Genomic DNA, 25,780 nt, shown 5'->3' on the forward strand with positions numbered 1-25,780 from the left:
TTGGTAACTAATAAAATTGTCAAGACTAAAATCAGAGCCCTGCAACTTGTTACTGAAACACCCTTCAATTTGATATGAATTTATCAATCTACTTAATGGAATTCTGAATTAGCTTAAACCCCTATATTTTAAATAATTATTACAGCACACAATGTTACAAAAGTATATATCAGTTGCATTCAGATGATACATAGGCCATTATTTTTGTTCATCATTATGTATTTATTAGAGGTCTATTAGAAAATATATCCCTAGTTCATAACAAATCTGTTAGATTACAGATATTTTCATTTAGGATGAGGCTAAATTTAAATAAAATAAAGTGATTTAAAGGAAAAAATTAACTACAGAGAGCTGGGATATGAATATGACAAAAAATATCAAGCAAATATTTGAAATTAGGGAAACTGTGGCATAGAGTTTTAGTCTTAAACACTCAAATGTATCATCTGATTCACATAAAATCTCAAGAGAGTACATGAAAGATATCAACAAATGTCATACAGAATACATAGCCACTATCTCAGTCAGTATGTTTGCAGGACATAAGAAAAGTTTCACATAATTTTACTTGTCTTAAGAAAACCTTCACAAATTCAAAGGAATCGATATCTGCCTCTAATTTTTTATGATCGTAGGCAAGGTTAAAACAAAGTGATAAAAATATACTCTTCAGTATTTTTCCTAAAGTGCTCACAAACCATCTGTTTAATAATCTGTTCAACAATCATGTATGACCTCAAGTTTGTGACTATGATTTCTAGGTATACTTTTAAACTTTTTATGAAAATTGGAATATTGCTTATCGACAGCTTTTGACACTACTGCTACTATTTAAATTCCTCCAAAATACCTGACAATATGCTCCTAAATCATATAAGGAATTTTTTTCCTACTCTTGTGTGTATGTATTTTACTTGACCCTATGGACTTAAATTAATTTAGACCATCTGCATGATCTCATCAATCAGTCAATAAACATTTGAACAATCACTAAGTGTTGAGCAATATGTTTAAAATTGTTTCCCTTAAAAAATATAAAATAAAATAAAATTGTTTCCCTTGAGGAACTCAGAGTTTAGTGGGAGAGAAAGAAAGGTAAATAAATACATATTTACTTGCAACATGACATATGCTATAATAGAAATATGTACAGAATGCCAAGTTGACACAAGGAAGAAACTATCCACCTTTTTGACTTTAAAAAATGTGGAGAAATGTTGAGTCTTAAGGACTATCCATGGATTCTCCAGGCAAAGATGAGCATTTTCACAAAAGTATCAGTAAATCCAATGTTCAAGAAACTGAAAAGTTTGGCAAAACTGGAGTTTAAAAAGCATGAAAAGAACAGAGATGAGATGAAGGAAAAGTTCAAGGGCATACCATGAGGGTCTTATGTGCCATGGTAAAATAGTCTGGACTTAATTCTGTAAATTACAGAGAACCAAAAAACAATATGTTTTTAAGCAGAGGCATACTAATATTTAAAGAAATAATTTGTGGGAGTAATTAAGTTGTCTTCTTTACATGATTGAAGAGTGAGGGAGAAAATGTGAGTCAATCAAGAGGAATAACTTTTAGAGGATGATGAGGTAATAACAGTGAGAGACTAAATCAAGGTTCTGTCCTGTTTGGCGTTTCATTTTCTCACCATCATGTTCTCCTCTTTCTAGCATACCAATTATTTTTGGTAGAGGGGGTAAGGACAAAACAAGGACCTAATTCTACTATTTTTCTATCATGTACAATGTTAGAATTTTCTCCAACCGAGAACTATTTGTCGCTTTCCTGTTTTTCTACTATACTAAAACAATTTCAAACAAAGGCTAAAGTTTTGTTAGCATTTTCTATATGTCTCAGATTATTCTAGGTGTTTCCCTTCCTGACATAATTACTACAGGTTTCTGTTACTCTTTTCTATTTCAATTTGGTTTCATATATGTGGCAAAATTTACCAAATACACTTCAATATGCATTTACCTCCTTTTCATTTACCAATATAAATCTCCCAAATTTTAGGTAGAACTAGAGATATTTAGACTAGACTTTGCATTTGTAAATGGTCACTATAGCTAGGTATGGCTGTCTAACTAATTTTGGATGAGGAAAGTAGGAACAAATATGTGTATCTTATTCCCCTCTTTGTTCTTGATGACTGGAATATAGATGTGATTGCTGGAACTGAAGCAGCCATACTGACCCAATAATGAAAACCTGACAATACTGTCTATATGCAGCAAAACCTCAAACAGAGTTGAGTCCATGAGAACTTTGTAGAGCACAGGCCAAACCAAATGTGAAATATCCACCTTCAGATCCTAACAGGAGACAGAAATGAGTTTCTATCCTTTTAAGCTACTACAGCTTTAGGTTCCTAGGAGCCAAACTAATCCTAAATGATACAGTATCCCTTTTTTAAGTTTTTTTTTTAATATTTACATATCTATATATATATATAACATCATTGTTCATTTTTTTTTACAATGTTTGCTTTATCCTCTCAGGTGTATCATAAAATTCCCACCACCAACTCACCCATGAACCATCACCATAGTCTCATGTGCTCTTCCCTCCCTGTTTTGATCCCTCTTCCTCCTCTCCCCTGCAGAATATCTCTGGTTTATAGTTGCCTGAAAATTCAGGTTTTTTTAATTTGTTATTATTTTTTCCTGATCCCTTATTTGCTTCCCCTATATTGAATTTTAATCTGTCCCTCCTCTTTAAGATCCTAAAGTTCAAGTAGAAAAATAAGTAAAAATATCACTGGCACTTTTCTTCCACATCACCCAATTCTTATTTTAACACAAGTTTATTGGTGTCTCTTCTTCCCTCCCTCAATGGAATAATCTCAAATTATAAAGCCAGCATGTTATTTGAAAGTCAGTTGTAATTAGTGAGCCATTGTCTTGCTTAAATTTACTGGGTAAGGGAGTTCACCTGTCTTTACTAAAAACTCCTAGAAATCTATACTCTTGGAGACAGAGTTCGAAATTCAGACTGTCTGGTTTCAAATCTGCCTCTATCACTAATATTTAACCAGTTTCTTCACCTATAAAACTGGGTAATTGTTGTGAGGATTAAAAGAGGAAATAAATATAAAGCACTTATCACAGTTTCTTGTATATTAATAAGAACTATCATTCCTTTTTTCCCCCTTTATTGAGGTAACATTGGTTTACAACCCTTTATATGATACAGGGGAATGGATTCACACCTTCTCAGATGTATGTCACCACACCAATCCCACCACAAGAAAACACATAGTCTTTTACCATAGATCACTGTGCGCCCTTCTACCTTTGTTCCCACCTCCCTTTTTCCCACAAACCCAGAGCACTATCTGTGTGACCACCAAGATTAGAATCTAGAGAATGTATTCTTGAAAAAAATGTGATATGTGACTCCTGACATGTGCGTTGATTTGAGAACAGGAAAATGGATGCTTGTCTCTTACCCGAAGATACTAAGGCAGCTAGAGCTTCCCATGGTAACAACAGAGAAAGAAAGAAAAGGGCAAACCGCCTAGCTGTTGCCCATTATTGAGGTGAAGATGCGAGTTCCAGTGTCCCAATGGGAAGCCACAGAAGGCAGACATGCTTAAGTTAGCTCATATAGTTATCCCTGGTAAAAAAAAAAAAAATTATTCTAATAACCACAGGAGAAGGAGACAGAGATTGTATAGGGGCAAATGTTGAGAGTGAGTATTAAGAGCCTCACCTGGATATACTAGTTTCAGGATGCCTTCTTTATTAGGAGGCATTTACAGCCTCTTCTTTATTAGGGGTCTCATACAGCTAATCATGCATAATATATTTCACATTTTCCTATACTTTCCCTTCTCTTGCCATCCACCCTAGAGTTAGAAAGGAATAAAAATAAAGAGATCTGGTTAAAGAAGAGGTTCTGCCCTACCTTTCCTTAATTCATAAACCCTAACACATGCTATAATGCTCCAGGAGCATGTTGGAGAAATTCCTACCCAAAGGATTGCTTGTCTTTAGAGCCACTGCTATTCATTTCTCATTCTAACCTAACTTGTATTATAAAGACTCAGGGTAGTTTGCATAATATTTATAGACAACACTGTAGCCAATTATGGAAATGAGTTTTTTCAAAACAGAACATAGAGAAAGAAGGTCATTCCTGTCCTGCATCCAAATGATGCTATCTTTATTGGATTTTGACAGAAATTCATCAGCAGCTGCTTGCATAAGGTATAGCAATGATCTTTTTATACCTGTGAGGAGAAAAAAATGAGGCTTTAGAGTCTCAGCTAGTCATTACCCATTAATAGAGAATTACATAAATAATTGATATGATAATAAATGATAAACAAATAAATGATATGAAAGTAAAAATAGACAATAGAGAATATTAACAGTATATTAATATGGTTGATATGAAATAATATGGATTGAATATTCAATGAGTGGCTGATGAACAATAACAGTAGGAGTATTCAAAACCCCACTTTTATCAATGGACAGATCAACCAGACAGAAAATCAATAAGCAAATAACAGCCTTAAAATATATATTACACACCAAGGGATTAATAGACATTATAGGCCACTAAATCAAAAAAAATTGAATACATGAATACACATTCTATTAAAATATACAAGAAACATTCTAGAGGACAGATCACATCTTGGGGCACAAAACAAATGTCAATAAATTCATGAACACTGAAATCATATCAAGTATTTCTCTGACCATAATGGTATCAAGCTAGAAATCAAAAACAAAAAGAAAGGTGGAAAAAACTCTAACATGTGGAAATTGAATAACTACTGAAAGATTATTAGGTTAAAGAGGAAGTCAAAGGAAAACTGAAAAAAAAAAAACACCTGAATACAAGTGAAAATGAAGAGATTAGCAGCTATCATCTATAGGATGCAAGAAGCATAGTTCTAAGAGAGATGCATATAGCAACATAGACTTACATCTAGAAACAAGAAGGAGCTCAAATAAATCTAACTATAGTGGCAGGATGGGCCACTGAGCAGGTTGTCTCAGCACTATTAAGCTATTGCTCAATTAAGTTTAAACTTAATTTTTTAAACTAAATTAAGTTTTATTGCTTAAAAGTTTTTTTTTACATTTCTTTTTTTTAATATTTTATTTTATATAATTCTTACATCATTTTTCATTTTTGCACACTGTATGCATTTTCATTGTGGTTATATTCCCCATACAATTGCACCTCCCCTTATTTTGACCCTAATCTTCCCTCTCCCAGCCCTGCCCTGTGCTTTTGTTCCCCAACCAGGGAACTAACTCACATGGTGCAGCAGGCCTGTCATGTCTCCCCTACTGTTCTCCTCAGCAGTGTATTTCAGTAGATCCACCTGTTCTGCTCCCCACTCTGTCCTTGGTGAATCCCCTTCCCCCACCACCTCTGGCCTACACCCCAATCCTGTATGCATAAATATTTTTTTTAAATATATTGTGGCAACACTGGTTTCCATTGTTATCTATATTTTGAAAGTATTGGACTCTCCCTCTGGTGCTATTACTATAATGTTCCTAGAGCCAAAACATACATAGTCCACAACCATGACTCTTTGTGCCCACAAAATCAAAGCAAACCAAATTCAACCATACACTGAAGAAATCAAGTATCATAACCAAGTAAGAGTTATTCCAACAATATAAGGATGGTTAAAAATTTGCAAATTGATTAATGTATAATAACTTGCTCAACAAGAGAAAGTGTAAAAATCACATGGTCATATGAATAGACAATAAAAAGGCATTTTATAAAGTTCAAGACCAATTTATGATTATAAAATGGGGATAGAAGTGACATACGTCAACATAATAAAGATCATATATATCAAAACCCACAATTAAAATCATACTTAAAGGTGAAAAGGTGAAAGCTTTTCCTTTAAGATCAGGAATAATACAAGGATATCCACTTTTACCAGTACTATTAAGCACAGAATTGGAAGTCTAGCTAGAACAATTTGGCAAAAGAAAGATATAAAAGGAATCCAAATTGGAAAAAAGTAAAACTATCACTATGCAGATGGCATGATAATTTACATTGAAAATCCTAAAGACTCCACTGACAATTAAAATAGTAAATTAGTGCAGTGAAGTGACAAGTTACAAAAGTAATATACAAAAATCAGTTGTGTTCCTATTAACAAACAATGGGACCTAAAGGAAAGAAATTAAGAAAACAATATCATTTACACTTAGCTCAAAATGAATCAAATACTTAGGAATAAGCCAAACAAAGGAGGTGAAGGACCTGTACAATGAAAATCATAAGACATTCTTAAAATAAATAGAAGACAAAGAAAAAGACTGGAACAATTAATATTGTTCAAATGCCATTTTACCCAGAGCAATATATAAATTCAATTGCAATCTCTATCAAAGTTTCAGTAACATTCTTCAAAGAAATAGAGCAAATATTCAAAAATATTACAGTATTGAAACAAAAATAGACACACAGATCAATGAAACCAAATTGAGAGTTCAGATATAAAACCACAAACATACAGATGGTTAGTCCATGACATATAAGTCAAGAATATATACAATGAAGAAAGGAAATTCTCTTAAACAAATTGTGTTGCAATAGGACTTCCCTGATGGTGCAAGGGGTTAAGCACAGCACTGTGAAGCTATCTGCAGCCTCTGCAGCACAAGTTCAATCCCCGGCTCCCTGGCCAGGGAGCTACCCACATGGCACAGCAGACCTCTCCTGCCATACCCACTGCTCCCCTCAGCAGTGTATTTCAGTCAGTCTGCCTCTTCTGTTCCCTGCTCTGTCTCTGGTGAATCCTCAGCACCCCAGCACCTCTGGCCTGTACCCCAGAGGTACAAATTGTGATGTAATAGCAGGACACCACATATGAAAGAAAGACATGAGGCCATTATCTTACACCATACATAAAAAATAACCAAAGGATCAGACAAAGAAAACCTGTAAGACCAACCCTTGAAAGCAGACCATAGATCTGATGCACTCAAGAGGAGAGCAGAAAGGGAAGAGAGAGGGAGAGTGCAGACAACAGGACTGGAGGAGAGCACAGAGGAGTGTGGTGAAGGACTGTGGCACTTTGGTGGTGATGACACCTCAGGGGAGAAATCCTATATTGTGAAAAAATAAAGGCATTAAAAAAAAGAAAGAAAGAATTAGAAATCATGAGCATAATTATGAGGGGAAAAACAAGATTACTGACCTACAATTTCTAGAAGCCAGGTATTCCTTTGTTGGGTGTGGAATAAAGAGGTCTTCAATGGACAAACTTACCCCCATACTGTTTCTTTTCAGGGGTTGGTTAAACAGTGTTTACACCTAGTTGACCCAACTCCAAAGAAACAAACAAGTATCTGACCACAAATTTCATTTAACCTAGATCATCTAGAAAAGTCTCCTAATAATGTCGAAAATAATTGGGGATAAGGAGTAGAGTGAAAGAATACCAGAGAACCACCAAGGGAGCCAGTCTTATTTTATTGTTTTGAGAAATAGGAGATTTTTTCAAGCTCAGCATGATTCCCATTCTGCAGTAAACCTAATTAAAGTAAACAGAATTTTAAAAAGAACAAACCCAATTAGGCAGCAGGAGTTAACATTTCTCTTCCATAATGATGTGAGTTCATATCTCATTGGTGTATGCTAGACACCTTCCACTTTATTTAATTAATCTTCCTATCCATTGCCCTTCCCAAAGTACCCAAAAACAGAGACCCCAAACTATCAGATGGTCTGGCCCAGCCCAAAAACCCCTGGGCCAGCTCACACCTACTTACTCCATCCCTCTTATCCTGTGCACACATAGATGCAGTACCACAGGAATAACTCACAATGGGGACCTGAGGGATGGCAAAGGTGGCAACTAAAGATAGAGATGCACAGGGAGAAAGTCAAGAATTTTATGATGCTATTTCTGTAGCCTGAAATGATATTCCTTTGCAGCTTATAAATTTATGATATGGCTGTTTATGATATGTTGCATTTGAAAATGGTAAATTGTTAATATTTTCATATCAAAAGCAACAGTCTCTACCAATAACATCATATCTAGGGTAGGCAAAGTTGAAGGTTTGGAAGCATGGGGAGGTAGAGATCAGATTGTGTCACCCATTCATCCATGCAAATGAAATATCATATAATTATTGCATAAATTCTGCTAAGAAAATGTCAGGAAAGAATATAGTACAACAACACTGATTTCATAATGCATGTCAGTCTAAACATCAGTAAAATGTTTTAATGTAAAGATTTTTTAATGCAACTCATGCTGTATTCAAGGTATGCATTTGAAGGCTTGGCAATCTATATATTATTTGTTAGATAATTCATATACAATTATAGTACATTTACAATAATATTAACACACCTCTGTCAAATTGGATAAATTTTGTATAAGTATGTAACAAATAAAATTATATTTTAAAATGTAATATAAAAATAAACTAAATTTATTAACAAATGTAAAACTTCATATTCAAAAATTTTTCTTCTTCTTATTTCCATTCATAAAAAAACCTATCATGTACAAATTTCTAAGAGTAGGCTATATATTTATCACTCAAGAAAAATGGAATTAATTACAAGATGATCAGAAAAAAGTTTACTGGGAATTTTGAACTTATGTTTCTAGATCAAAGAAAAGATCATTCATGCTTTTTTATTTCAAAGAAGAAACTCAAACCAAAAGTTTCTAAAAAGCATGGAAAGTTGAACCTTACATGCCATTCGTTTAGAAAATGAACACTTACTGAGTACTTATCATGGCAAAGAAAACACTTTGCCAAGAACATAGAGACATGATGACAAATGTGGCAGTCCTTCTCCAAGGTGTGGCAATCACAGGCTGTAGTGGAAATAATATGCTAAAGACAGTCAGAATGCAGAAGAAACAATTATTAACTCCAATCATTCAACTACAAAAGAAAACAGTTTTATTTGAATATATCCAATTCTAGAGGAATGCGCTGGCTTTGACTTAAAGAAGATGAAGAGAAGAGGCTACTCCATGTTGCAGGAAGGCATAGAGACACAAAGATATGACTATGAAATGGTTGAAACATAGAAAAGCAACTAACCCTTTTAGAATCTGAGCATCTATTGGCAAGATTAAAGGTTATAATAAGGTGAGATGGTCTTAGATGATTTATATGTAAAGTTTATGGACATCTTATTAAAATAGAGTATTCTAATTCAGTGACATTCTGAAAGTAAAGTCTGACATTCTGCGTTTCTAACAACTCATAGATCGTGTCAGTATTGCTGGTGTGCACAACACTTTGAGTGAAATCATGGAGATTTAGTGTCCTTGGTGATAGGCAATACAATGCAGTGAATAGACATTATTTAGAGATATGCAGAGTGGATTTAAATTATGGTTTCTTCAATTGTTATGTGTATCCTTCAGCAACTCACCTTTGAAGTTTTCAATGCTTCATTTATAGAGTGAGAAAATACTCATTTCCTCAAACTATTGATAGAATTAGATGAGAAAATGATTGTAAATAAGGATGTTCTAATATCTGATAGTGTATACTGGATATGAGGTGGCAATATTCCCTGGAGCTCAAATATAAAATTACTCCTTTCTCTTCTGTGTTGCCAACTTACACAGGAATCAATGACTTTTCCAAAGGGTGCAATATCTTGGTATTGACACATTGTTCCAGGAATGGACAGATATTAGATAGTGTAAGACAAGGGGTAGTTATATAGTTACAAAGTTTAAAAAAAAAGGCTAAAACTTTAATGATAAAGTATATATTAGAAAAACTATAAGGAATTAAGTTGTGGTGCAACTTTGGATCATGTTTATTAATGAAATATGTAATGAATATTGTTCTGCCTAAAATAAAAGAGAGTAAAGCAATTACTTTCAGGAATTTCCATAAAGCAAAAATGTTTAATGGATCAAAAAATGTAGTTTGAAGGAATAGACAAAAAGAGTTGTCATGTTTGAAATGCAAAACATAAACAAGAAATGCCAATCATGGGGATTTAAAGTAGAACATATAACAATTAACCAGAGGGACACTACACCAAGAGAATCCCACTCTACCTGAAACTAAAGTACCAGTTGGACATTGAAGATCAATACAGTCTAACATAAGAGAGACAGAGTGGATTTATACTGTATTGAATGGGAGGTAGAAGGAGAGAAACACCTGCCTATGTCCTAATACAGAGGACAGAGGTATCAGAGCTCTTGGCTCAGTCAGGAGTCCTATGGAGGGGACGGCAAAAATGGTACGAGGCACACAAAGAACTAAAATAAAGTAAAACCATAACACCACCCAGAAAAAGAGTAAAGGAAATTCAACTTTCTAAATTACTGGAACAAATATATTTTTAATAAGGAAATTTAAGGTCACAAATGGTAGACAAAAGAAAATAACACTTGGCAATTCAAGATCTCCAGGTGAGGCATCAAGAAGCAGAAAACCTGTCCAAAATCCAGTCACAAAAACATGGAAGATTATATCTCCCTGACAGACTGAAAATTCAAAATTGCTTTAATAAAGAAAATCAAAAAGATGAGAGAAAATTCTATAAAGCAAGTCAAACTGATACAACAGATCTCAGAAAAGCTAATCAGAGATAAAACAAAATTCAGAAAAACTAATGAATAAGTACAGAAATAAAATTAATGAACAGAAGTCACACAATGATGATGCAAGTAAGAAAACAAGATTCAGCACATTTATAATTAGCTCTTTAAATGAGAGCAAGAACTTGAGAGGAAGTCATAGACCAAAGTACAATAGACCAAATAAATTATCAAATCAATAAAATGAATAGTTTTAAAATTTCTGCTTACAAATAAAGTAAAGCAGTTGAAATTTTACACATGTTAAATTTATATTTGTTCTATTACCTGTGTATTACCAAATTATTTTAAGTTATGTTATATTGGTAACATGGTAAGTGCAGCCAAGTTTTATTGTAATGAAGAAAATATAAACATTACCATGAAAAAAAATCACAGTATATTATTAGTGCACTTGTTAAATTTACATTGTGATTGTTTACCACACATCACTAGAATAGGGTTTAACATGTCTTAATTATTTTAAGGTGCAAAGAAAGGAATATATAGATTTTACCAGTATGATAGACAAACTCAAATCCCCATGAAAATTTGTAGCTATTTTTTTAAACTAAATTATTCCAAGTCCATTGTTAATAGGAACAAAAACAATTGCTCCACAAATTAAAAGTTATTTGACATTCAGTAGCATTTTTAAAAAGACAGATCTTTATTAGAATTATAATTTTTTATATAATGAGTGACTTTATTTCAGTTAAATGATAATTGATTTTTCAAAAATATATTTTACATCAAAAACACCACTGACAAAATATTTCAAATATTTTTCTTTGTCTATTTAGGTCTGTCAATATTCTAAGCATTAATCTAATAGTTCTCACCTTTCAGCAGTTTTTATTGTGAATAAATTATAATTCAATAATTTCATCATGTAATTAATTTTATATAACTATCCAGTTAAACATGAGACTTCATGGACTAAAAAAGAATTTATTGGCATGTCTTAATCAAACCCAATCATTTTAAGGGAAAATACAATTGTGAAAAATTTACAGAATCACAAAGGAAACTTTCAAGAGACCTATTAGGACCGTTATTAATATAATCACTACTTTGAATAGAGTCAACAGAGAGCAAAATTGAAAAAAAATTATCTGCTGGGCCTCCCCTGGGGCGCAGCAGGTTGAGCGCTGCACTGTGAAGCTGTCTGCAGGCTCTGCAGCAACGGTTTGATTCCCGGCCCGCCAGTGAGAAACCCACATGGTGTGGCAGACCTCTCCTGCCTCACCTGCTGCTCCCCTCAGCTGTTCCCCTCAGTGTCTTCGGACCATCTGCCTGTTCTACTTCCTGCTCTCTCTGGTGAATTCTCTCACCCTCCCACCCATCTGACCTGTATGCCCGTTCTTGTATAAATAAATAAATCTTTTTAAAAATTATCTGCGAATTTAGGTCAATTATGTTTAAAGTATTAAGAAATTAATGCTAGGTTTTCTGAAATGTTTTCTTTATAAAGTGCTCATATTTCCTCTAGTGTATATATGTGTGTCTGTGTGTGTCTATGTGTGCACACACGGGTAGGAATATCAACAACCTGTGCTTTCTGTTAACAAATATTGATATTTTGTATGTGGCAAGTACTCTGCTGGGCACTTTTTTGTATGTTGGTAGTGATGAGGGTGTGCTAAGTAGGAAAAAATTTTAACAATATATAAAAACTATGGTGGTGGGAGAGCTACAGGAAATATTCCTGAGGGGGAAAATCAAATATTGTACAAAACTGAACAATGATGTGAAAAAAATAAATAAATTTTAAAATGAAGAAACATAAAAACTTTCAGTTAAATGCAATATAAATTCCATTAAAATGATGTCAGAGTAAACTAATGTAGACAAGAGATGTCAACAAACTTTTGAAAGAGGGTAAGTATTTCAGAGAAATAGTAACTGACAAAATGACAAGAAGTTGACATCTCAGTACTTATAGAGTTAGATAACAAAAAACAAGATAATTTCCCCCATAAAATCCAGGTATGGAGGCAGTAAAATGATTCAGTAAAATGAGAATTCACAAAAAGAAGGAATAAGAAGTGGGAACCCAGAAACCATGGGACCTCAAACAGTAAAGCAACAAATGAAAATCTCTGGATGACAGTTTGTATTGGGCCAAAAAAACAGTCTTGCAGATTGCTACAGCGGACAGAAAACTTTATTTTTCTTTTTTTGGATTTTAGCATAAACTTCATTTTTCTCTTGAATATTTTTTTATTTGTTGAGGTAACATTGATTTGCAACACTAAGTATATAGGATCATATTCCTTTAGAGTATGTTACCACACCATACTCGCCACCAAGGCACCCATAGTTCTCTACCAAATCCACTGGGCACTCTCCAAATTTTCCCCTATGCTCCTCTCTTCTTTTGCTACTCACAATTCTACCCCGATTTCTGTGGTTTGTTATTGGTTTGGTTTTGACCAACCCTTTATTTCTCTGTATTAAACATATAACACTTTCCAGTATTTGTCTTTATCCTTCTAGTAGATTCCTATCTGGTATATTTCACAGAGCATAATCCCCACTAGTTAATCCTTTATCCCCCATTATCTATCCTTGACAAGAGTAGCCAAGTTACTGATACAACCTCAGTGCCCATGAACAGGTGCGTGGATTAAGAAGATATATACACCATGGAATTCTACTCAGCTATTGCAATTTGGGGAGAAGAACTTTAGGAAAAGTTTGATAAACCTAACAAGAAAAAGTAAATGACAGAGCATTTGGAATTTTATTTAAACATTTGAAAAATCTTAATATATTTGAAAGATCTGATAAAGATCATTTCACTCTTTTTGTGAGACAACATTGGTTTCCATCTATATTTTAAAAATATAGAACTTTCACATCAGGTATCAATACCACACCACACCCACCACCAAGACACCCAAAGTCAACCACCAGAGTCCATTGTGTTTCCGCCTCACTTTGATGTCTCACCTGCCTCTCTGGAAGCCTAAGTTCTATAGTCAGCTTTCTAAGGTTAGTTCTTAGTTTACCTTTGTTTAGTATCTTGATATTCCATATATAAATGATACTTATATATTTGTCTTTCTCCTTTTGACTTATTTCACTTGGCATAATTGCCTCCAACTCTTTCCATTGTATTGCAAATAGCAAGAGTTTATCATTTGTGGTAGCTTTGTAATATTCCATTGCATAATATATATATATATATATATATATATACATCTTCCTGATCCATCGTCTGCCTTTGGCCATGTAGGCTGTTACCATAGCTTGGCTATTGCAAATAGTACCACAGTTAACATGGGAGTCTACATTTTCCTTTGAATTATTGTTTTATATTCATGTCTAGTAGAATTGCTGGGCCACATGACAGATTCATTTTTAATCTTTTAAGAAATCTCCATACTGTTTTCCATAGGGGTTGGACCTAATAAAGCATTTTAAAAAGTAGTAAATGAATATTAAAATTAACTGTCATTAAAATGAGTATAGAATTATATCTGAGGGATAATCCAAATTAATTAAAACTATTATCATGAAAGTGAAACTCAAAGAACTTGGGTTGAAAATAACACAAACTTTAATTAGAGTATAAAAATATAAGTTGAAATCAATCAAATGATGAACAATACAAAACATGAAAAGATTTCTAAAGAACTGAGTAAGGGGCTAAAAGACTAAACCTCAGGTGATAATATAAACTTCCAGGAACCATGGACAGTGACAATAAGAATAATGCCAAGGATCCAGCAAAATGGCAGGAGAGTAAGGACAGGGGCTGACCTCCTTCTTGTGCTCTAGTATAAACACTTGTGAGTTGACTGGATTGGAAATTTCCTAGCTACTTTATTCCATAAATATGTTTATATAGAATCATAATACATCATAGGTATGTCTAGGTTTTATTTCCCTAATAATATGAAAAATGTACTAGTGGAGATAGGCAAAACAGTTTTAGTTGGTACTTAAGTGTACCTTATTTATTTTAATAATATATGTTGAAAAATATTACTTGTAATTTCATAGTCATCATTGCTTAAGACACAGATAACATATTTCTGTTTAATGATTGAATTCAAATGTGAGAAAAATGGTAAATAATAACATATATAAATATTTCAAAAATATAGCCATATAAAATATGTGACATATAGAAAACTGACATCTGTAAAACAATGTACTAGGTATGGACTGATTATTAACTTTTAAAAAGAAGTAGTCATGGTTCAATGAAATAACACTGAACTAAATTTTAGGAAGCCTGGATTGTTGTGCCAGCTTTGCAACTCTGAGGTTCTGACAAATCACACAGCTCAGTCTTCAGTCCGCATGAACCGAAGAGACTGAATTAGGTGTCCTTAAGCTTCTAATCCTAAAATTTTGGCATTTGCAAAACTACTCTTTCAAAGCATTTTTATAGGCATCAACTTTCAGTATCACCACATTCAAGTATTTAATGAACATGGTCTGTGTGTCAAACACTGATCTGCGTGTTTGTGATTCATCAATGAACAAAACAAATGAAGATTCTTGCCTTCATGGAGGTTATATTTTAGCTCACACCCCAAGAGCTCAATATCTGTCTTAGACAAGTTAGAGAAATCAGAGTTAGGATTCAGACTCAGGACTTATGGTTCGCAGATTGTGCTCTTTGCACACTGCAAACACTCTAAACAACATAATTCAACAGGGAAACAACTTCAAAAAAATAGAAGCTGCTGCTAACTGAAATGGCTATTAGATAATGTTCTCATATGCTCTTATTTGGGGTCTTTGATGAAGCTAATCATTTTTTTTTTAGAACTGAAACCCTGATGGCACTAAATAAGGAATAGGTCATTTAAAACAGATGGCTTAGCAGATGGTAGATTGCTCCTTTTCTTCTTGGCACCTCCTTCTGAAAGAATGTGATATGCAGGATGGTTAGGTATGCTTGACTTTTTGGGTCTTAACTAGTGGATATTTCTGGAACAGATGCTGCTTCCTTATCCTGAGATCAACAAACTCACAAGTACAATCTGCAGCATTTCCTTTTCCACCACTCATATTGTGCCCAGCTTTATTGAGTTTAATTATAAAACACTTTATAATGAAATAGTGACTAATATGAGTAATAAGTTTTATGACAAGCAACCCAAAGAAGTTGCTGAAAGCTCCCAATTGTTTCCAATAAAATGTAAGGTAACTATAACCTTTGGGCAAGCCAATATTACATTAAATATATTTTCAAAGAAACAGAATTTATTAGAAAATAATGTTCAGGCTACTGGGTCAGTGCTACTGGAATTATGAGGATGATAAGATGTGGTCTTGGTCTTCAATGATTTTACAGCATAAAAAGGGTTTTAAAAATGGGTTTGGAAATTCAGAAGAAAGAAAAAGTGGCTCTATTGAGCTGGGCTAAGGTATGGTAGAGTTAGGGTAGGAGAACTAGCTAAGGTCAGAATCTGCAGAATGAGAGGGTTTTTATAGCTATAAATAATGAGAACTTTCCAGATAGTATGTGCATAAATGTGGGAGTGCAAGTGTATATAGGAAAGTTACCAAATTTGACTAGAGCATATAAAATAATGAAGGAACTGAATTATAATGGTCCTCAAATCAAAGCCACTATCTGAGTTTAGACCAGGTTGTAATGTGAACTATTGAAGAATTCTGGCACAAGGAGAGAACGTGATCCACACTCTGTTTTAGCAAGATTAGTTTCTCAGGAGTTGAATAAGATTACAGAAAAGAGAAACATAAGGGCAGTGCGCCACAGGAAGAGGGCCCTGTCATAGCCCAAAGAAGTGTGAATGGGAATCTGAAGTAGATTAGGCACTTTTTTGAAGAAGGCAGTAATGGGAGAGATGTTGAGGAGGGATTCTCTATTGTTTCCCCACCAATAGGAAAAAAGTCTGTACTTTTTGTAATAACTGCAAACTAACACTTGATTAAGATTGCTAGGGACACTAATTAACTAAATCACTAACTTCTTAATTTTCTTTCCCCTAACTTCACGAATCATTACAGAATTTTTATATTTGGCATACTGTATATATATAAAATCTTTTTAAAAAGATCTTATTTATTTTTGCATAGAACTGAGGTACAGGCCAGAGGTATGGGGAGGCGGGTAGTGAGAGGATTCACCAGTGACAAAGTGGGAAGCAGAATAGGCAGATTTACAGAAATACACTGCTGAGGGGAAGCAGTGGAGAAACAAGGGAGGTCTGCTGGCCATGTGAGTTAGCTCTCTGGCTGGGTATCAAACTTAGGCCATTTGGTATAGCACTGAGACTTAACCCCTAAGTCACCAAGGAGGCCCAATTTGAAGGTCTTTTAAACATAGAATTATTATAAACCCCAAACATAAAATTAAAACTAAAAACAGAATGTTCTTGAATAGATTTTACATAACAGAGTACCTTCTGATTCTCCTCTGTGATTATGTAAGCATGTAGTAGCATAAAGAAAACTGGAATTATTAAATATCAATAGATTTTACTCTAATTTTCAATTCAAAAATAAATAACTTCTTATTGTATATACCATCCAAGGGATGGTAGGCATGATGTAGAGATCTGCATTTGTGGAGGTTTGAACCTATAACCCCCAAAGATGCAATGATATAAGCCAATTTTACCTCAATATCATAATTTTAAAAATAAAATAAAATCACATAACTCCTGCTGCAAAATATAAAATAAAAGCAAATCTCTATCTTTTAGAACTAAGTTTCTGAGCAAAAGCAAATGCATAAATAAAAATTGTGCGTAGAATTTTATGGGATGGTTTTCAACATGGTAAAGAATTCCTTCTTCTGAGTTCTGACATGATTCCATGGAATGGATCCAGATTAAGCTCTCCAGAGACCAGAAAGAATTGTGGGGAGTGGTGGTCTTGAGCCTATAAAATGGGTTAAATCAGTTCCATATTCTACTGAATCATGCTCTGGTCCATTCCAAAAATTCCAGTTCACCACAGACAAGGTACCATTTTTGCAAGCTTAAACTTTAACCACCAGAAATAATGTTATATCATACTCTAGGTTCTAGCCAAACATAAGTATTCTCTCTTCTTGGGACATCCCTCTACATTCCCCATAAATCTCACATGGATACAAGCAATCCTTTCTACCTCTAAGTTCACATGGTACTCTGAGCTTTATTTATAGGTTTGCGATTTTCTGAATTTTTTAATCTTACTATATATTTAATAATATGTTATTACTTATTTTAATAACATTAAATAGGTCATTTTCCCTGCAAAATTGTAAGTTCTCTCAGGACAGAGACAAATTCCTGTTTTCACAGTGTCATATCTAGTCCCAGGCTCTTTCCATAGAAATCACACAAGCAGAGGTGGTAAAGAAACAGCTAAGCCTCCACTTCGCAAAGAGCATTCAGGAAAAAAAAAAAAAGAAGAAGAAACTAGACAAAAGGTTCTTTATAACTTACCAACCATGTTGTGTAAAATTGGATGAATCTCTAGAGATCTCAGTATAAATTATCAGTCAACCAGATCTATCTCAGGTTAGATCAACATTTCTCAAATAGGATTAGAACTGTGTTTTTTTCATGGTATTCCTCCTTATCTTCTCCTCACTTTCCACTCCACTATGCCCAAATATAGCTTTATATTGAATAAAATATTATAGTACAAGAATTTTTTCACAAATTGAAGTTTTCTTTCCATATGATTGTGTATTTTCTTCCTTAGCTTATCTTTCTGTGCTTTTATCATAATAACTTTTCCCTTTTACAAAGATTTCTGTCCTCATGGGAAACAGTCATCATATTTTTATCTATAAATGGAAAAAATGTTATTATATTACATTTTGGAGCTTTCTACACAAATTGTTATTTCTTAGGAATTGCATATATACTGGGACTCTCTTCTCTTCAGTGCCTGTTGTGTTGATCCAGCAAAGTACTGTAGGCTTCCATTTCACCTATTTTAAATGTGTTTTGTGCTACACTTTCTATTTAGTGTCTTGAGTCTAGTAAAATTGTATTGAAATTGCTGAATAGTACCAGATGGACTGCCACTCTTTCGTTTCCAAGACCTTTAATTTTCTTACAAGTTCATCTATGACTCTCACATTTAGCCAACTGGGGATTAATAACAAAGACTAAGCTGTATTAACATGATGAACTTAATGTGCACGAAAGACATGTTAATACAGAGTTTATTACATCACAAAGAAACACTCAAGGGATAATAAATGACCTTCAAATCTTGAATTACTTGTAATTTCCATCTTTCAACTCACAGGGTTATTGAAGCATTACAGTTCCACTGGGCCATTAGCTGATGATTCAAAGTATCTGTACCACTCATACATGACTGTAATTTCTAAGAGCATTTTCTCTACACCATTGAAATATTTCAATTTCACATTCACTTTTCTCAAAACTTTCTCGTGTCAGAGTTAGGCTAGGCACGGTTCATATATTAAAATTGAAATAAAGAAACAAAGCATTAAATAACTCACAAGAGTTCCTACCTTGGGTAGATAACAACAGTGTTGTACAGGTAGGCAGTGCTGTTCTTACTTGCTGACCTACTTTTCTCTTTACTTAAAATTTTAAAATGGTTTCACCTTCTTTTGTAGCTCAGACTTCTGACTATACTGAAAAGCACAGTAGTTCAGAACATGTTATTAAGCATGCTCTCTGAAATAAGACAACTTAGATTAAAATTCTATCTCTACTATTCACTGACCCTGTAAGTTTGCACAACTGACTTGTATTTTCATGCCTCAATTTCCCCTTTGTCAAAGAAGGATAACCTAACTACTTGTAAGTTTGTTGTGAAGAAATAAAAGAATATATATGCATATTTAATATATGCAAAATCCTTAAAGAGCGCCTGACACATAGGACAGGGACAAATTTTGGATTCTGTAGCCTATCACTAGTAAATTCCATCTTACTTGACATCATTCTCCAAATAGTGAATATATTTTTTACAGAAACATGTTCAGTGGTGGTTTAAAAAAAATACTGAAATACATGACAATAAAAGAAAAGTTAAAAAAAGAGGATATGCTCATTTCATGCAATATTATGCAAACATTAAATTCTTATTTAACTAATGTTTACACAAGAGTATATAACAACATAGAGACTTTCATAGAGTCGAATATTAAGTGGGAGAAAAACTCCAGAGAATAGTCATATGTTGAAAACGAGCAATCTCAGTTACCTTAGAAAATTCCATTGCAATGCCAGTAAAGTAATTTTTAGAGTCATTATACCAAACGACAGAGCAGGAAAAAGACAGAAGACAAGAGACAGTAAAATGAAAATTTTGAATTTGAAAAGTATCTAATTTAGCAGGACAAAAAAGTGTTGAAGGAGCCTAAACATCTGCTGCTTTATACTGAATAATCCCAGAAAGATTCAGAAACTGGAGGTAAAGGTATAGAGTACAGGTGGGACTAAAAACAGAGGAATTAGTTACACTCTATACATATATCATGCACATATACACAAACTTAAATTTTATTTTCTTTTATTTAAAAAGAGTAAAGGGCCTCCCTGGTGGCGCAGTGGTTGAGCGCGGGTTTGAAGCTGCCCGCGGCTTCCGCGGTACCGGTTCGATCCCCGGCCACCAGAGGAGGGTCCCACATGGCGCGCAGACCTCTCCTGCCGCCCGCTGCTCCCCTCAGCAGTGTGCTTTGGTCCTTCTGCCTGCTCTGCTCCCAGCTCTGGCTCTGGTGAATTCTCTCACCCTCCCGCGCTTCTGACTGTACCCAGTGCATGTATAAACAAAAAACAAACAAACAAATAAATAAATAAAACATGCCTCTATGAAAAAAAATAAAATAAAATAAAAAGAGTAAAGGGTAAACCAAAAGGGGAGAGAGAGAGAGAGAGAGAGAGAGAGAGAGAGAGAGAGAGAGAGAGAAGTAGAGAGATAGTAAAATTCTGAAAAAAAAAAATATTCCCTACCAAGATTTCTTGGCCTGAAAACTAAATTAAGAATAAAGATAAAATAAGGACATTGTCAGATATATGGAAGCTTAAAATGTATACTTCAATAAATTATTTTTCAGGAACCCATGGAATGATGTGTTCCACCACAAGAAGGGAATGTATCTATAAATAGGAAAACATTAAATCCAGAACAAATGAGTTCCAAATGGGAAACAGGTAAAGGTAATTCTTAGGATGACTGTAAAAAGGGAAAACCCCAGGAAGTCAGTTAAGCAGCAGGCCCTGAGAGTAATTCATCCAAATTGGAGCATGAGGTCATATGGCTCCATATACGTCACCAAGACATGTCACCCAAATATGTCACTAATAAAACAACCAACCAGAGGGACTGGTCTGAATGAAATGATAAGCAGTTTACCTAATAACAGGCACATTAAAAATTAAGCAAATAAAACAGGTGCCCACTGAAAACAAAAGCTTTACAAGACAGAAAATATGATCACAGCACACCAAAAACTGTGACATACAAAATATAGGAAAAAACAAAGTGGGTGTGACTATCTGTGTAAATGGGGGTAGGGTGACAGGATGAGGGACAGTGCTAGAGCAGGACAGCAATTCTCGTGTTCTGTATCAGGAAGTTAGTAGAACAAAACCAAAAATCATGTTATCACAGTAACAACCACAATTTGCTGGGCCTCCCTGGTGGCGCAAGGAGTTAAGCACCGCACTATGAAGAATTGCGCAGCCTCTGCAGCATGAGTTTGATCCCCGGCTGGCCAGGGAGCAACCCACATGGTGCAGCATATGGGTGCAGCATAACTTGTTCCCCTCAGAGTGTATTTCAGTCAGTCTGCCTGTCCTGTTCCCCACTCTGTTTCTGGTGAATCCTCTCACCCCCCACATCTCTGGCCTATACCCCAGCTCTTGTATGTATAAATAAATAAATCTTAAAAAAAACAATAACCACAATTCACTATTTATAAACACAAAAGTAAATGTGAAAATGAACAGTTATTGAAGTATACATTTTAAGCTTCCATATATCTGACAATGTCCTTTATTTTATCTGTTACTCAAAGTACTGGTACACCTGACATGATGCAGTTCAAATTTCAACTCAGTGAAGCATGCCCAACATTTATCATAATGGAATTAATCTAACTCTTCAGCTATCTTCTCTCTTAAATATTTTTGTACCACTATTGTTCCTACCTCAATCTGTTAAAGATCATCCTGCATTCCCATGTTCACTGCAGCACTGTTTATAATAGACACAATATGGAAAGAACCTAAATGCCCAAAAACAAATTAATGGATTATGAAGATGTGGTATATAATGGAAAGCTAGTCAGCAATCAAAAAAAGATAAATTCATGCCATCTGCAGCAACATGGAGTTCGAAAAGATAATGCTAAGTGAAATAAGTTAGAAGAAGAAAGATAAACACCATATTGTGTCACTAATAAGTGAGCTATAAAAAAAAAAAAAACAGCTAAGAACCAAAGAAAGACAACCTTAAAAGCTAATCCCTGGAAACTGACTATACTACTGAAGCATCCAAAGGGGGCGGAGGAGGGGTAGCAACCAAGAGGGAAGGAAGCACAATGGACTATAGTGGTAGATTATGGGTGATTTGGTGGAAGGCACCCTAGTCATGTACTGCATCGTGACAAGTGTACCAGTACTTTGAGTAATAGATATGGGAGTTGGGAGAGTTTTCCAAGCATCAAAACAATTTGAGCTTCATAAAGGAGACCTGGAAGTCAAAAATGTACAAGGCCATTTGCAGCAGAATTCTAATACCAGATAATGGTTTGGAGAGGGAAATTTGGGCACCCAGGAGACCAGCTTTAAAGTCATGTCAGTGATCCAGAGAAGAGCTGATGAGAGTCTGGTGATGGGGAGAGAAATAAGGAAGTAAATATGAAAGACTATACTGATACCTCATGGAGAGAATCCTAATCTTACCACAATTAAAAGAATTAACTATCATCTTTAAAAAATCATTTTTGAGTCTCCCACAACATCTAATATAGTACTTTATTCATAGTAGAGGTATGGTAAATGTCGAATTAAATTTTAACTCGAATGACACAATGTTGAATAAAATCAAATCAAATTTATCTAATAATGCCAAAGACCTACCAGAAGACTATTTACCTTGAAGCCTTGTAACTCTTATCTGTCCACATTTTTTTTATTTTAATCTTAATTATTACACAGGTATTTGGAAATTGTTTAAATTTTAAGAAAGATATTGTTAGTTGCCATAGGCATATTTACCTTATTTTCTTTAGTTAACTTTGCTTCATATTGGAAATCTATTTTTCTAATATCTAGATGAAAGAAAATTAGCTGTCTACTGAGGTGATTAATGTCTTAGATAAAAGACAAGTAAATGGCTGGATTGTAAAATTCCATTGCTGCACTCCACTTCTTCATTGAACATTTTAGGGAAATAAATGGAAATTAGGCCAAAAGACACCAATACTTTATCATAATTTTGGCATTTAATGAAAACATGTAAATAGGAAAGCAAGTCCATACTTTGAACTTTAGGATATTTTTGCAAAACTTATCAGAACTCTATCACCAAAAGCATTGATAAACAAAATTAGAACCAAAAATGCCAGTAATAAATCCCAAAACATAACTTTTAAAAATTGCCTTCTTAAGTCTCCAGATACAATATTTAAATGGTGCAGACTTAGTTCACTAAAATTTTTCATATATACTTTTGTTTTGTTTTTTTTGAGGCCACACTGGTTTACAATATTGTGTGATTTAGAGGTTTAAGAACATACATGTTTAAATAAATTTTTAATAAGAAGTTTCCCATAAGCTTAATTTAGCCTAGAAGTAACTAAATTGCATTTTTTTCATTTCCTTAAATAAGAAACTACAGTATTTATAGTATTTCTCCAAATGATTTCATTAGTACATTCTGTATCAGTCAGGGTTCTCTAGAGAAACAAAAGCAAAAATTACACGTACAGAGATACAGAGACTGAGAGATATTTGTTCTAAGAAATTAGCTTACATGAATGTGGAACTGGCAAATACCAATCTATAGGACAGGCTGGTCAGCTACAGATTTACAAGAGTTAAAGCTGTAATGTTGATTCTGAAATTTACAGAAACAACCAGCAGGCTGGAAACTCAAGCAGGATTTCTATGGTAAGTTGTTAAAAGGAATTCTTTCTTCTCCAAGAAACCTCTGATTTTGCTCTTAAACCAGCTGATGAGATGAGACCTACCACATTACAGAGAGTGATCCTTTATTCAAAGGCAATTGATTATAAATAAGTCACATTAGTAACTACCTTCACAGTCAGTGATACCTAGACTAGTATTTGACCAAATCACTGGAGACCATAGCCTAGCTAAACTAAGATATAAAATTAGCCATCTCAAACTCAGTCAGTAGAAATTTATTTATTTTTTTTTTAAGAGGCATGTTTTATTTATTTATTTGTTTGTTTGGTTGCTTTGTTTACACATGCACTGGGTACAGTCAGAAGCGCGGGAGGGGTGAGAGAATCACCAGAGCCAGTGGGGGAGCAGAACAGGCAGAAGGACCGAAGTACACTGCTGAGGAGCAGCGGGCGGCAGGAGAGGTCCGCGCCATGCGGGACCCTCCTCCGGTGGCCGGGGAGCAGCCGGGGGATCGAACCGGCGCTGCAGAGGCTGCGGGCAGCTTCGCAACCCAGCGCTCAACCGCTGCGCCACCGAGAAGGCCCAGTAGAAATTTATTGAGCACCTTCTAAAGACCCAGTACTTTCTAGACATACTCCTCTCCAAGAGACAATCACATTATCATAGGGAAGACAAACAAACCAACAATTACATGACAGTGTAAAAAGTGCTATGCTAAGGTGGTAACGAGGCTAGATTAAGGGCAACAAATTCAGCCAAAGTGATTTTGGAAGCCATTAGACCACAATTACCTTTTTCTAATAAGCTAGGTAGGAGAAAGAGGGAGAAATAAATTCATGTGCAATAGTGATCTGTGTGGAAGAAAAAAAAAAAAAAAAGATGCATTTGGTTTGTCTAAATCAAATGATGCATGTGCCACCAGGCAGAAAACTGAGCTGGATAAATGGTCAGAAGCTTTGTGGGTCTATCCATGGCATCTGAACCCTATCCTGAAGGCTTTCAGAAAGGGTCTAAAACGAGCTTATCAAATCAGCATACAAGAAAGATAACCTTAACTTCAGGACTAAAATAGGGATGGAGCCAGACTGGAAGAGCAGGACTGGGGAAGGACTTAACAGTCTAAAGAAGGGCAAAACAGCTGAGAAATTGTCAAGACCTGTAGCAGTGGGGTGAAAAGGAGCAAATAGATTAGAAGATTTTAGGAGATACAATAAATAAGATTTAGTGACCAATATGGGATGAGGGAGATAGCAGTATAATTGATAATTTCAGGTTTGAGGATTACATAAATATTATCATGATGGTGCCATATCATGTATTTTGGTTGAAGAGAAAGGTAGAATAAGGTGAAAGGAGAAAACAAAGTAAGAAATTCTTCAGCAGCTACTATTACATCTTTCTATATCAAGAGCAAAATAATAACAAAATTAAAATGTCAGGGTACCTTCAGTACTTAAGAATTTACTTGCAAGAGAAATTACTTTGCTAAAATTATTTTTGTAGCCTCAGAAAAGTATAAATAACATTCAAAAATTCTGAATGGATTAGGTTATAAATAAAGCAACAGTTAGCTTCCTGCCCAGAACTTGAAAACAAAATTTCTAAGTAAACTGTATATTGATAATTATACAATAAAACAACGCATAGTGAACACACCAGAAATATGCAGAACTTAAAGAAACAGATTGCTAACTGTATTAACAAATCTAAACAAGAATTAGAGCATAAATAAATTAGTGTTGCAGAAGTAAACATAGGTAGGGGCCATCAAAGCATTTCTCAAGAAGGACACCTAGTGAGGATGAACATCTGTTCTTTCTAGAATATATATTCCTACTAAGAGATAAGTGATTAAAGCTATTAAAATATGCAATTAAAATTCAAATTAAATTCCTTTTCCTTATTATAGACTTTACTAGATCAAATGCTTAAAATTTGACTTCTGAGTAGATACCTATTTTTAATCTATCCCATACCTATCTCTTCTTCTAACCAGAACACTACCTTCCCAAGCCCGTCCTCTTTTTCAGGGTACTATTCCTTCTCCATTCCAGCATCTTAACACAACACCCACCAAATTGTTAAAAACTTAAGCCTTAGCTATCTACAGTAGCTAAGACAGTCAAAACAA

General features: G+C 34.4%; 1 long non-coding RNA gene across 1 annotated transcript in view; it reads right to left on the reverse strand.

The window, feature by feature from the left end:
• Positions 1-3,407: 3,407 nt before the first annotated feature.
• Positions 3,408-25,780, reverse strand: part of LOC119256767 (uncharacterized) — a 73,711-nt gene continuing 51,338 nt past the window's right edge. Inside the window, exons 3-4 of the long non-coding RNA XR_008553815.1 lie at positions 3,718-3,853; positions 3,408-3,621 (exon numbers count right to left, since the gene is read on the reverse strand). This is a non-coding gene — a long non-coding RNA (uncharacterized LOC119256767). The remainder of the gene's footprint in view (positions 3,622-3,717; positions 3,854-25,780) is intronic.

Source organism: Talpa occidentalis, unplaced genomic scaffold (assembly GCF_014898055.3).
Source record: "Talpa occidentalis isolate TD23 unplaced genomic scaffold, MPIMG_talOcc4v2.1 talOcc4.4, whole genome shotgun sequence".
Classification (NCBI taxonomy): domain Eukaryota; kingdom Metazoa; phylum Chordata; class Mammalia; order Eulipotyphla; family Talpidae; genus Talpa; species Talpa occidentalis.